The sequence below is a fragment of the Staurois parvus genome, unplaced genomic scaffold, assembly GCF_062004578.1.
Source record: "Staurois parvus isolate SC_StPar_1 unplaced genomic scaffold, SC_StPar_1.0 ptg000129l, whole genome shotgun sequence".
In the NCBI taxonomy this organism is placed as follows: domain Eukaryota; kingdom Metazoa; phylum Chordata; class Amphibia; order Anura; family Ranidae; genus Staurois; species Staurois parvus.
The window spans coordinates 5,512,838-5,526,279 of NW_028317925.1; the positions used below are offsets into that span (position 1 = coordinate 5,512,838).

General features: G+C 38.3%; 1 protein-coding gene and 1 long non-coding RNA gene across 4 annotated transcripts in view; one reads left to right on the forward strand and one right to left on the reverse strand.

Annotated features, from left to right (window-relative positions):
* Window positions 1-509: 509 nt before the first annotated feature.
* Window positions 510-10,704, reverse strand: LOC149466465 (uncharacterized). Its single transcript, XR_016312064.1, has 2 exons — window positions 9,599-10,704; window positions 510-3,781 (listed from the first exon to the last, which is right to left on the reverse strand). It is a non-coding gene; the product is annotated as an uncharacterized LOC149466465 (long non-coding RNA).
* Window positions 10,694-13,442, forward strand: part of GNB1L (G protein subunit beta 1 like) — a 55,622-nt gene continuing 52,873 nt past the window's right edge. Inside the window, exons 1-2 of one of the 3 annotated variants that reach the window (XM_089672477.1) lie at window positions 10,758-10,853; window positions 12,608-12,871. The gene's annotated coding sequence lies outside the window, so the exon portion shown is untranslated. Of the gene's footprint in view, window positions 10,854-12,607; window positions 12,872-13,442 lie in introns of all 3 variants that reach the window. The other 2 variants (XM_089672478.1, XM_089672479.1) reach the window with 2 other exon arrangements.

Consider the following 13,442-nt stretch of genomic DNA (forward strand, 5'->3'; position numbering starts at 1 on the left):
TCCAAGGCAGAGCGGCCACCTTGCAGCAGTCTATCTGCATGGGTCAGTCCACAACTGGTTAGCTGAACAAGCTGAAGTTAGAAGCTGACTGGCTACCATGCACAGCTGCAGCAGATTCTGGGTGCTCCAGTTTTAGTAAATCTACCCTAAAGTCTCAAGGACTGGGCCAGGTAGAGCTTACCTAGGAGAACAAAAGAAGATCACTAGCCTCATTATTATAGGAGGATTTCCTACACATGGGAAAATAAAATCTCTGCAAGCTGATTATTCCTTTCATGTAGAGAAATGAAAACAAGGCTGCACCCATTAAATTGAAGCAAAGCAACGAGGTTGAGGGTCTGCAAATGCCAGTTTTACTGCTGTCACCGTTTCCCTCCGTTTGTCCCTTACATGGAATGAGTATGCAAATAAGGATATTTGACTTTATAACTACAGTGGATATAAGAAGTCTACACACCCCTGTTAAAGTGTCAGGTATCTGTGATGTAAAAACAAATGACACAAAGAAATTGTTTCAGAACTTTTTCCACCTTTTAATGTAACCTATAAACTGTACAACTCAGTTGAACAAACTGAAATCTTTTAGGTGAAGGGAAAAAAAAAGGTAAAATAGTATGGTTGCACAAGTGTGCACACCCTTAAACTTATCCTTTGTTGAAGCACCTTTTGATTTTATTCCAGCACTCAGTCTTTTTGGGTATGAGTCTATCAGCATGGCACATCTTGACTTGGCAATATTTGCCCACTCTTACTTGCAATCTGACAGATTTGGAGTGTTTTTGCAAGGACATCTCCTGTGCACAGCCCTCTTCAGATCACCCCCCAGATTTTCAATTGGATTCAGGTCTGGGCTCTGGCTGGGCCATTCCAAAACTTTAATCTTCTTCTGGTGAAGCCATTCCTTTGTTGATTTGGATGTATGCTTTGGTCCGTTATGCTGAAAGATGAAGTTCTTCTTTATGTTCAGCTTTCTAGCAAATGCCTGAAGGTTTTGTGCTGATATTGACTGGTATTTGGAACTGTTCATAATTCCCTCTACCTTGACTAAGGCCCCAGTTCCAGCTGAAGAAAAACAGCCCCAAAGTATGATGCTGCCACTACCATGCTTCACTGTGGGTATGGTGTTCTTTTGGTGATGTGCAATGTTGTTTCTGCACCAATCATATCTTCTGGAATTAGTACAACAACAAGGATGCATCCAGAAGAAAACATAAAATTCAATAGGACTAACCGTCCCTGAATAGAGATGGCCGCCAGAGCTCCACGATGCTCCGACGGTGTGACGTCATGGCGTGAGTAGGCTCCTCCTTACGCGTTAGTCCTATTGAATTTTATGTTTACTTCTGGATGCATCCTTGTTGTTCTACTAATAAATGTTTTATTCAACTTACTACACTATGGGCATTCTTCCGTTTTGACCCGTGGGGAGCATTTAATCCTTTAGACGCCCAGCCCCAGCCCATTGCCTCTAGAGAGGGAGCCTCCTGTTAACCCTTGTGAGCTGCACCCACATATCCCTTAAGGGGAACTCTGGACATCCCTGGAACATCAACATCTAAAGTCCCAGGATCCATCCACCCTGAGAGGGAGCCCTTGTTTCTGCCTACTGGTCTAGATGATTACCTTGATGACATCAGGATAATATATCAAAACGCGCATTCTTATTGCGCATCCGGTGAGTGTGCATTTCTTCCGCTAATACCAGCACTGGCACCGTTTGAAGCTCTGAGGACTTTATAGGCACTATTTATTCATCATCACAAATTATTTTGCCCTATGATATTTTATTGTTCAGGATTGATACTCATCATATGTTCTTATATCTATATTTATTAATACTCATAGTACGCTCATATTTATTGCTTATTTATTTCACCTGTGGTTATTATTTGAATCATCATTTTAGTGCTGCACTATTATTTAATGACTACGCAATCAACCCTTCACACTGCCACCACCTCCTTTTTGTACAAAGAGGAAACTTGGCGATATCCGCAATAACGCTATAATGGTTGAGGTAATCGTCTGTATAACACGGTCACTGCAGGCCGGTTATACAGCGGGTTAAACAAACAGTAGCGCTCTTTTTAGAGGCAGGAATTCTTAAATTGCAATTAAGAACTATAGAAACAGTTCAACACTTTCAGAAGGAAAGATTTATTACTGTAAAGTCAAAAAGGGGTGCAATAAAAATATTTAGAGAACAAAGATGTAACCAATATATATATATATATATATATATATACAGAGAACAGCAGAGCAAAGAGATAACAGGGAGAGGTTAAAGGGTTAAAGTACTTGCCAAAGTCCTGGGTTAGCAGATCAAGTTTCAGAGCAAAAGGGCACGGGTCTCCCCAGGTGGTCCTGATGTTAAAAGGGAGAATTTTTCAACTTAGCTCTCTTAGGCCTGACAGCCCATTTTGTTGTTCCCTAGCAGGGGGTGTCTCTGAAGTCAAGGACCAATGTCCTGTTTAGGGAGGGATCGTCAGGCGGATACCTCAACTAGAGCCAGATTCTCTCATAACTCATATTTTGCTCATAACTTTTCCTATGCACAAGTGACATTCCACTCACAGGTAGATTATGCAGACACGTCTGAGGATTGATTAGATAAGAATTAGGAAACTCTACACTGAATGGTTCACAAGATCTACTTTTCTGCCTATGTATTCCAACCACAAAGAGTAACCCATCAAACTGTTCGCCTCCTCGTGGCCAATCTGACGATATGCCTGGTTTTTATGTAAGTCTCTCATATTCCAAGATATGAGACATAGGGGAAAAATGGATTTTTAAAAGTGTTAGGTGTTCCCGCCTTCCTTGGGATGTCTTTGAACTCCTGGGAAGGCTTGCTGTAGCTTTTACGAGGTGCTACATTTTACAGGTTCTTTGGACAGTGAGGCCTCAGCTCCCTTGGGGGTCCTACAGCTCATAGCCTCCCTGCTGGGCTCTGGCCTGTGACTTTTCACACACACACACACACACACACACACACACGCTGCCATATGTCACTGTGCTTCTCAGAGAGGGAGGGGGGAAAGTATGAGGGGAGAAAATGGAGATTCTTAACAAAATGGAGGCTGCGTCCTGCCTCTGGTGCACACGTTTGCGACAGGTACAGCCTCTACAAATTATGCTATATATACTGTAATTATTTTTTTTTTTAATGCTAGTAACATGATCAGCGACTTATAGCATGACTGTGACAGTAGGGTGGGCAACCTGACACTGATACTTTGTGGGAACCAGTGACACTAATACTGTGGTAAGTGCTAATAATATACATGGACACTGTGACAATTACACTGACTGGGAAGGGGCTAACATCTAGGGCACAGGTGTCAAACTGGCAGCCCTTCAGCTGTTGCCAAACTACAAGTCCCATGAGGCATTGCAAGATTGACAGTTACAAGCATGACTCCCAAAGGCAGAGTCATGATGGGACTCGCAGTTTCACAACAGCTGAAGGGCCACTAGTTTGACACCTCTGATCTAGGGGCAATCAAAGGGTTAACCCTGTGCCTAACAGTGTTTAGTGCATTCACTGTGTGCGGTTTTCACTAAGGGAAACGAAAACCGGCACATCCTTGCTGACAGAACAGAGCTCTGTGTAGTTTACATTCACAGAGCTCTGTCCTGTCTTCCCCTTTGCTGATCAACAGGTCCCAGCCAGCAATCATTGGCCGGGACCTGCTGATTGTCTTGTGCTGTGACTAATCACAGTGCAGCCAGGGTGGCGGGTGTATGCGCACGTGCACCCTACCCAGAAGAGCAGGATCACCTATCAGATACATAATATATCAGTATTGTACCGCGCTCCAATATATATAACTATGAGTGCTATGATAAATTATAAATAGCTGAAGTGTAACACCAATAATTCAATAATATTCTAAATCCATAATACTTGAATCCATAATTAATATAAATATATAAATTAAAAAAAAACCAATTAATATTTATACATGAGTGCAAAACACTAATAAAAGTGAAATAAGAAAAATAAAATAAAAATGAAAAAAATGAAAAAATTAGAAAAAATTTAAAATGGGAATGACAGTTCAGTTCATACGAATTGAGATGGTATTGTAGTTCAATCTAATCTGCGTTGTAGGTCAATGTTCATGGCATGAACCTCTCTCTCCTTCCTCCTCTCCTTTCTCCTCAATACAGCTTTCTCAATAAGAACTTTCTCCTCTAGCTGCGTGACTTATTCCTCCATAGCCGATACATACAGAGAAGGGGAAACAAGAAACATAGTGTCTTATCCTGGGTAACAATTGTTTATTGAGCTTCTAATCTCCCACTCACATGGTATAAGTAAAAGTAGCGCTTTGTATATAATGTATCCAAATCCTCCTGCAAACAGCCTTGCAGGTGTGTGTGTGTTCACTCGATATACTCGCCGTTCCTCTGTGGATGCGTGATGACGTCACCGCCCCTCCCCTACGCGTTACGCTACAGGGACTCGTAGCTTCCTCTGGGGGATGTAGTTTTACATGTCATCCTGCACTGAGGTTATATATATCCTACCGGCGCCATTTTTGCTGTGATCTATACGTTCTTAATACCCCCTCCATATTTTAGGAGTCCAAATTATGTCTTATTGTTAACACTATTATATATAAACACGTAGTGCGCCTCATCATCCTCCGGCTGCATACCGAATGCTTCCACACACACCCTTCACAATTAGGATTGCAATCTCATACCTTTTGTACTATTACATCACCATAAAGGTTATCGTGATCATTTCTATATTATCCACAATTTTCATACTGTATCTCCATATTAAACATTTAAATACCTTAATATACATTTTTAATAGAAAATTGAAGTAAAAATATTAGTTTAACAATAACTAATTTATTAAAAATTTCTGAAAATGATTAAAATAAAAATAACAATAACAATAAAATAAACTAAAAAAAATATAAAAAATAAAAAATAAAACTAAAAAAAAAAAAAAAAATTTAATAATATAAAAAATTTAAAATTAAAAATTAAAATGGAAAAAAACCTATTAATTAAATGTTGTATTATACGTGCTTATAGCACCAACATTACCTTAAAATTATTTTTTAATTAACGTTTATTAGTACTACATCTGTATCTCCCCCATAATATTCTACTCTATATAAGAAATATATTCTTATGCTCCTTATTACATAATAGTGTCAATAATCACTCAGGAAACAAGCTAGATCAAATTCCTTATTTAGTCCCAACGGATGCAAAGAATTAATTTGGTAAATCCACTGGGATTCTTTCTTACTAATTTCTCTGATAAGATTATCCCATCTCCAGTGTGCCTTATGCTTTTCTATTCCCCAAAATTCTAGTCCTTCTGTTTTCTGACCATGATATAATTTAAAGTGTAACGATACATTGTGATATTTAAATCCTTTTGAAATATTTCTAACATGCTCTTTTATTCTTTCTTTTAGCATGCGTTTTGTTCTTCCTATATAAATTTTATTGCACGGACATTTTAGTGCATATATTACCCCCTTGGTGTCACATGATATAAATTGATTTATCTTGAATATTTTTCCACTTATTGAATTAGTGAAATGCAGTCTATTTCTGGGATTATTCTTTGTTCTAGTACAACTATAGCATCTTCCACATTTATAAAAACCAATACCCTGAAAGAACGAAAGTAAATTTTGTTTAGGGGGATCTAATATGTTCTTTACTACCTTGTCTCTAATGTTGGGAGCTTTTTTGTATATGAATCTTGGGTTATCCAGAATGTTATCTTTCAGATCTTTATCCAGTTTCAATATGTCCCAATATTTTTTAATTATTTTTTGCACATCTTTATATTGCTTATTATATGGCATTATGATAGTCATGGCATTATCCATATTGTTATTATTCTGACTTTTTGTTAGTAATTTACTTCTATCTAATGCACCTACCCTATCTCTTTCTTCACCTATATACTCTTTTTTTGTACCCTTTGTTAATGAATCTCTTTACAAGGATGTCACTCTGTTCCTGATAATCTATATCATGTGTACAATTGCGTCTCAGTCTTGTGAACTGCCCTCTAGGGATGTTCTTTATCCATGCCTTATGATGGCAACTATGGGTGGGTATATATGAATTTCTATCTGTGTTTTTAAAGTAATTTTTTGTAGAGATAGATGATCCTTCTTTTACTAGCCATATATCTAAAAAATTGATCATTGTATCACTGCTATTCCAGCTAAGTGTTATGTTGTTATGGTTCTTATTTAATTCTGTATAGAATTGCTCTAGTGATATATCATCTCCTCTCCATACTAGAATGATGTCATCTATAAAACGATAGTATGCTATGAGTTCTTGTTTTTGATTTTTAAATATTGTGTCCTCCTCCCATTGTGCCATATATAAATTTGCTATACTAGGGGCAAAACGTGCCCCCATTGCTACTCCTTTGATTTGTAAATAATACTTCTTATTATACCAAAAAAAAATTGTGTTTGAGACAGAATGTTAGACATTTGATGAGGTATTTTTTCTGCCTTTTATGCAAATCAGAGTACTTATCCAATGCCCACTTAGCTGCTTTTATTGCCCCATCATGGTCTATGTTTGTGTACAATGAGGTGACATCCGCTGTACTTAATATACTATCATCAGTGAGTGGTAGGTTTTGCATCAGTTTAATAACATGTCTAGTATCCTTCAAATATGCCTGCGTTTGTACCACTAATGGCTGCAAATATTGATCTATATATTCTCCCATCCTTGCCGTTAAAGAATCTATCCCATTTATTATGGGTCTGATTGGGGGATTCACAGGATTTTTGGTATTGAGTATATTATGGGTAGTTTACATACTGTTGGCACCAGATACTTTGCCTCTTTCTCATTTAATATGTGCTTTTTATTTCCATAATTTACTAACTTTATTAGCTCTTTTTTATACTCTTTATTTGGATTATTCTTAAGCTCCTGATATGTGCTTTCATCTTTTAACATTTCCTCCATAGATTGTTCATAGAAAGTTTTCGATAATATAACTATACCACCCCCCTTGTCTGCCGGCCTAATTACTATGTTTTTTCTCTCCTTGAGGCTTTTTATACCTTTCTCAAGGTTATAATCTTGCTTATACTTTTGTATTTTCAGTTTTTCTAGATCTCCTGTTACTAGTTTTTTAAAAGTTGTTATATATGTGTTATCACTGGATTTGGGGTTGAAAACAGATTTATTTTTAAGATCACTGTGTTGATATTTTGATATTTTAGCCACTTGATTATGTTCTATCGGATTTTGAGCATAATATTTTTTAATATTTAATTTTCTTATGAATTTTTGTAAACTTACGTACATTTCAAATTTATTCAATCCTTTATTTGGAGCAAACTTTAAGCCCTGGTCTAGTGCGTATATTTCTTCTTGTTTAAGGGGTGTTCCGCTCAAATTGAAAATTCCTTCCCCTTTTACACTCTCCTTTTTTTGTTTGTGTTTTCTTCCTCCTCTGTTTCCCCTCTTTCTGCAATGTTTTGTTTTACTTCTACTGGGTGTTGATTCAACTCTAAAAAAGGGTTTGGTAGAGGCGTATATGATTCTTCTGATTCTAATGGAGAATACCCATTTGATAGGGGAACATTAAATGATTGTGGTGTATTTCTCATCTGATTGTTATTTACATATTCTGATGTATATGCATATGTATTATCATTCCTATATTCATTTCTGTAATTTGGCCCATAATTTCTACCTTGATTGTAATGGTTCTGGCCTTGATGGTAATAAATTTTGGTGTCCTCTATAGTTGTAACCTCTGTTTCTATTTCTGTAGTATGGTCTACCTCTTATTGGTTGGTATGGTGGTGGGCCTCTGTTTTGATAATAGTATGGTGTTTGGCCCCTATAATCATTATTGGGGTATTGTGCACAACTCTTTTTATTGTTAGGTTCTTCTCTAACCTGTTGCAATGTAAGTGGTTTTTTTGATAATTGTGATGGTAAAGTCATTTGTTCTTGTTGTTGCATCGGTATTTTTTTCAGTGGTATTTTGGGTGTATGTTGGTGTACTTCTTTGGATGAATTATTGACAAAATTTAAGGTTTTTTTAGTTGTCAATTTGTTATTTTTATGATTCTTAGCTGGAGTACTATCTGTTGATTTTGTTCCTTCTACAATATCTGGCTGTTGCCATTTATATATTTGTTTCAAATTATATTCTTGCGTTACTTTCTGGTATTTTTTCTTCTTCCTATTCTGAATCTCCAAATCCTTATTTTTCACATTTTTTCCTAATTCTATCATGTATTTATTAAAATCCGGATGTTCTTTATGTGTTACTATTTTCTCCCTGTATTCCTTTAATATATTTTCTAACTTTCGCATTTTTCTCTGCCTTCTTTTTATTAGGAACAATATCAGTTCCATACTCTTCTCACTAAAAAAGTTGAACCATTCTATCACATCTTCCTCTAACAATCCATCAGCTATAGGAATGTCCCATCTCAATTTTTTTGGTATAATTTTTTCTTTCAGATATTTTTCTAAAGTGGTCATATCCCACCATACATTTAACTTTTTCTCCATAATGTGCGTTATCTTCCTGAATAAATTATGTATATTAACATCTATTTTCTCCTCACCTTGAAAAATGTTATCTATATCAATGTGTCTATTTTCTAAAAAATTGAAAACCTCCATTGCGTCTACAAACAAATAAGTGAGATATATAAGTACAAAATGCAAATTGATTAGATACTTGTGAGCCACTAGAAGTTTTCTTGCTTTTAGAGCAATTAATTCCGTGTGTAAAAAATTTTTTTAAATAATAAATTATGTGAACTGCTAATTAATTAATTACGTGCTTAACTAGATATTAGATCGCCATGGTACTTATTACACCCTCTCCAGGTGTATGGATGTTAACTTAATATATCAGTATTGTACCGCGCTCCAATATATATATAACTATGAGTGCTATGATAAATTATAAATAGCTGAAGTGTAACACCAATAATTCAATAATATTCTAAATCCATAATACTTGAATCCATAATTAATATAAATATATAAATTAAAAAAAACCAATTAATATTTATAAATGAGTGCAAAACACTAATAAAAGTGAAATAAGAAAAATAAAATAAAAATGAAAAAATTAGAAAAAATTAAAAATGGGAATGACAGTTCAGTTCATACGAATTGAGATGGTATTGTAGTTCAATCTAATCTGCGTTGTAGGTCAATGTTCATGGCATGAACCTCTCTCTCCTTCCTCCTCAATACAGCTTTCTCAATAAGAACTTTCTCCTCTAGCTGCGTGACTTATTCCTCCATAGCCGATACATACAGAGAAGGGGAAACAAGAAACATAGTGTCTTATCCTGGGTAACAATTGTTTATTGAGCTTCTGTACGCGCGGTACAATACTGATATATTAAGTTAACATCCATACACCTGGAGAGGGTGTAATAAGTACCATGGCGATCTAATATCTAGTTAAGCACGTAATTAATTAATTAGCAGTTCACATAATTTATTATTTACAAAAAATTTTTTACACACGGAATTGCTCTAAAAGCAAGAAAACTTCTAGTGGCTCACAAGTATCTAATCAATTTGCATTTTGTACCTATCAGATACATGATCCGCTCTGCTGCCATACCCCTATGTGAGATGGTCAGAAAACGGTTAAATAAGCACCGCACGTGTGCAGCAGGTCATACAGGAATGGAGGGGAACATAATCACCTTCCTGGAGCTCATACAAATTCTGTGCCTCATGTTTACTGGGCCACACCGCCACAATTTAAAATCGTGCAATTTGTGTGTAATTTCAGGAACGATTTCTCAAGACTTTATTGCTACTTGTGAAGATTTTCAACGATTTCTTGCAGTTTGCAGTGCGATTTCTATGAGATTCTATGTATGTAAAATCACAGTAAAACTGCAGAAAAAGTCATGCAAGAACTACTAACTTTAGAAATCATGCTGCAGAAAATCACACGTCAAAACACTGACATTCAGTGCCTGGTCATAGTGCGATTTGGGAATGGAAATCGCACTGGACATTACAGCGAATAAATGTGAATCAGGGGTGGACTGACAACTCATGGGGCCCCTGGGCAATAGGGGATCACGGGGACCCTGTGTCCTCGTCACACTCAAACCACACCCAAAAAAGCCTATGAAAAAAGGTACCAGGGGCATCCACTGGGGCCCCCTACTGACCCCAGGGCCCTCGGGCAGTGCCAGAGTGCTCGAATGGTCAGTCCGCTCCTGATGTGAATGTCAGCATCCTAACATGTACAACTTGCTGCAGTGCGATTTCTAAAGTAGATCTTGCATTATGTTTTCTAGTTTTGTTGTCACATCCATAGAATATCATGGAAATCACACTGCAAATTGCAAGAAATCATTGAAAATCATCACAAGTCGCACAATGTTAAATAATGACTCACATTAGATGCGATTTCAATTTGCAAATCGCATTGGTATGATCGGGCACAATCCCTCATCTCCTGTGAACCCCAATGATTCACTTCTGCTTCCTCCACACCTTCTCTAATGTCCACAGCTCAGTCCCCGTGCTTCCCTACACTTCGTTACCTTTACCACATGTACACAATGACACATATGTCCCTCCCTACACTCAGTCCCTACCATCCTCCTCGTCACACCTCCCGTTTCCACAAACATCCCCAGTCTGGTCCCAGATAGCGCTGACATCACAGGCCACATGACCGATCACGTGGGAAGTAGCGCCGATCCGGAAGTGTGTGGAGTCTTGGTCGCTGTGGATGGTGTAGCTGGGCGACATGGTCAGGTAGTTATGACGAGTCTTAGAGTGGGCGGAGCAATCCTCGTCCCTCGTGCTGTGATAGGAAGGTAGTTTTTGCTTTCTTTCTTGTTTTTCTCAGTTCCAATCCTTTCTATACGGGTGTCCCAGTGTGGGCTATTAATAGAGGCACCTATATAGAACATTTAGCGGTTCCACAGGCTCCTCCCCGCTAATCTAGATTCGTATGAAGCTTGGGGGTTCATTGTGTCAGCTGTTCCCTATAGCTTGATACAGGAAAGATACACACCAGACTACCAGCATTATACACAGATGGAATACATGTATTGGGCTGGTTTACCTGGCAAAGGATCTGTATGGCTGTCCATCCAGTTCAGGGATTTACACTGCTCTGCTAAACAGCACAGCTATTCTGGTCACCTCCCTTTTCTCCACTGCAGATAAAGCCCAACTCCACGCTGCCCCAGTTAAGGAACCGTAAGGCTAGCTTTATGCATTTCCAGTGTTTTTTGTGCACAGCAGTATGCACTGTGTAAGGGAACTCATTCAAAATGAATGGAGCAGTCATACAGCTCAGGGCGGAAAATGTGACCTGCACCATTGTTTTACAGTATGCCTCCATCAGTGGGGTATAGGTGTCCTTTTATCATGCAGTAGTAAATGACCGCTGCTCAGTTCTCCAGCATTGTCAGAGGAGAGAGTTCTCTGAATTCCTTTTTATGAAGCAGTGTAGATCACTTCTCCAAATGAAGAGAGAAGCTATTTACAAATGCTTTGAACACTGGAAAAAGGCTGCTTTTACTATAATCTTGGGAGATTACAGTAAGAGATCAGTATACTATCGCTGCTTCTTTTGCGGTTCCCCCGATTCTCTACCTCTGGGCTGGAGAATCTGGAGGGAGAACACAGATCACCAGTGAAGGGCTGACATCGCTCCTTTATATACTGGCCATCTGTGTGCTGAGATGATCAGCGGAGAACATGTTCTCCGCTGATCATCTGTTTCCTAAACCACTAACGATCAGAGATCAGCAACGATCCTTGGGATTGCCGCTGATCTCTGTTTCATAACAGGACACCTTAATCAGGGTGATCACACCATCCCAAGTACTGTGCAGTGTTGTGGGAACAGCGCATTTCCCCAGTGTGAACAGAGCCTATACCATTTCAAACTGATTGTAAAGAGGAACTTCACACATTTGCTTTTATTTATTACAGGTACATATATAGTGCTGTCAATTTATGCAGTGCTTTATTTTTATATATTGTACATTCACATCAGTCCCTGACCGTCAAGGAGCTTACAATCTAAAGTCCCTAACTCACATTCATACATACACATACTAGGGACAATTTAGACAGGATCCAATTAACCTACCAGCATGTCTTTGGAGTGTAGGAGGAAGCCCATACAGGGAGAACATGCAAACTTCAGGCAGGTGGTGCTGTGGTTGGGATTTGAACCAACGACCCTAGTGCTGCCAGGTGGAAGTGTTAACCATTTAGCCACTGGGCTGCACCCCTCTTACCTTGTCTGTATGGTTAAAGGGATAGTTCACCTTTACCAAAAAGCTTCCTGTGCAGATAAGGGATGTCTGTAGGTGACACCAAACTGTGCAGCTCTGACTAAAGTTAAATAATGTCCTTGTTATAGGTGTTGGCCGTTTACGTACAGTGGATATGAAAAGTCCACACACCCCTGTTAAAATGTCAGGTTTCTGCAATGTAAAAAAATGAGACAAAGATAAATCATTTCAGAACTTTTTCCACCATTTAATGTGACCTATAAACTGTACAACTCGATTGAAAAACAAACTGACATTTTCTTAGTCACATCCTACAGCAAAATCCATGGTCCGCAGAGAGCTTCCAAAGCATCAGAGGAATCCCATTGTTTAAGAGGTATCAGTCACGAGAAGGGTACAAAAGAATTTACAAGGCATTAGATATACCATAGAACACAGTCATCATCAAGTGGAGAAAATATGGCGCAACATTACCAAGAACTGGACGTCTTTCCAAAATTGATGAAAAGACAAGAAGAAAACTGGCCTGGGAGGCTGCCATGAGGCCTACAGCAACATTAAAGGAGCTGCAGGAATATCTGGTAAGTACTGACTGTGTGGTACATGTGACAACAATCTCCTGTATTCTTCTTATGTCTGGGCTATGGGGTAGAGTGGCAAGACGGAAGCCTTTTCTTACGAAGAAAAACATCCAAGCCCGGCTAAATTTTGCAAAAACACATCTGAAGTCTCCCAAAAGCATTTGGGAAAATGTGTTCTGGTCTGATGAAACCAAGGTTGAACTTTTTGGCCATAATTCCAAAAGATATGTTTGGTACAAAAACAACACTGCACATCACCAAATGAACACCATACCCACAGTGAAGCATGGTGGTGGCAGCATCATGCTTTGGGGCTGTTCTTCTTCAGCTGGAACTGGGGCCTTAGTCAAGGTAGAGGGAATTATGAACAGTTCCAAATACCAGTCAATATTGGCACAAAACCTTCAGGATTCTGCTAGAAAGCTGAACATGAAGAGGAACTTCATCTTTCAGCATGACAACGACCCAAAGCATACATCCAAATCAACAAAGGAATGGCTTCACCAGAAGAAGATTAAAGTTTTGGAATGGTCCAGCCAGAGCCCAGACCTGAATCCGATAATCTGTAGGG